The following is a 1,239-nucleotide window of genomic DNA, read 5'->3' on the forward strand; positions in this document are numbered from 1 at the left end:
TTACAAAGTCTATTACAATAACACTATACAAATTAGAAATTACAAAGTAAATAAATATTTACAAATTACAATAATAAAATTTAATTTGAAGCAGAATGATCGTCTTGAAAATTAAAAGTTAATCTATTAAACTCGTCGATCCATTCTTGGCTTGCCGGTGAGATTGTATCATGTGAGTGTTGGTCGGAACGATCCAAATCCTTGATGCACACCAAAACTTCAACAATATCCTGTTGCAATGCGTTTCTCCGTTCTTCAATATTCGGCCGGTTGTACTGAATGCTTGTTCGGCTGCAACAATGGAGACCAGGATTGAAAAAATATCCATTGTCAGTCGTGTTAGGATCGGCCAAGTTAATGCTCGTGCCCTCCACCACTGAACGAAATCAAACATTTCACTACTGTCTATAACTAAGCACTCACTCAGGTACGCCATTAACTCGTTGAATCCGCCGTTGTTGCCGCCACCTCTTGACGAAGATCCACTCCTAGATTCTTCTTGACCTTGAGTCGTCGTCTTCTTCTTCTTCTTAGACAACCCAAAAACATTCAAGAATGAATGCGGATTGTCGTCTTGTTGTTGCGGTTGTTCAACACGAGATGTGTTTCTAAACCTACTTTCGTAAGAGATATAGAGAGAAAATATTTTTTCCTTTATAATAGGAAATTAGTCAGTAGTGTCGATAGCTAAAAATTCACCTAAGTTATCTAATCCACTTTCTAAACCTTCTAATTTTAATCTAGGGTCGAAAATAACACCGAAACCATACAACATGGGTAATTTAGACCAATATTTCTTAAACTTCTTTTCCATAGAGGCGATAGGAACTCCTAAAACCTCGTGTGTCCTAAATTCACTAAATAAAATAGACATTCTTAAAAGTTCTCCTAACACTAATGGTGACGTTGGGTAATAAGTTCCACTAAGCTTTAAGGTAACTTCGTGAAATCTACCTAAAAAGTTATACAAGAGTGCGGCAACTTGCCAATCAATTTCATCTATAAATTCTGGTCCTAATTTTGCACTAACATAATTTGTTATAGCATCTTTATAGGGGATGCATTGTTTAAGCATTATATAAGTGGAGTTCCATCTTATGGGCATATCTAAACCAATCTTGTATTCTTTGATTACTACCTTGAATCCAAGCAATGTTATCTCTAATTCTTTTAATATGACCTGACATTGATTTTAAACCGGATTTTACTATTAAATTAATTATATGACATGCACAACGT

Source organism: Morus notabilis, unplaced genomic scaffold (assembly GCF_000414095.1).
Source record: "Morus notabilis unplaced genomic scaffold, ASM41409v2 Scaffold290, whole genome shotgun sequence".
Classification (NCBI taxonomy): Eukaryota; Viridiplantae; Streptophyta; class Magnoliopsida; order Rosales; family Moraceae; genus Morus; species Morus notabilis.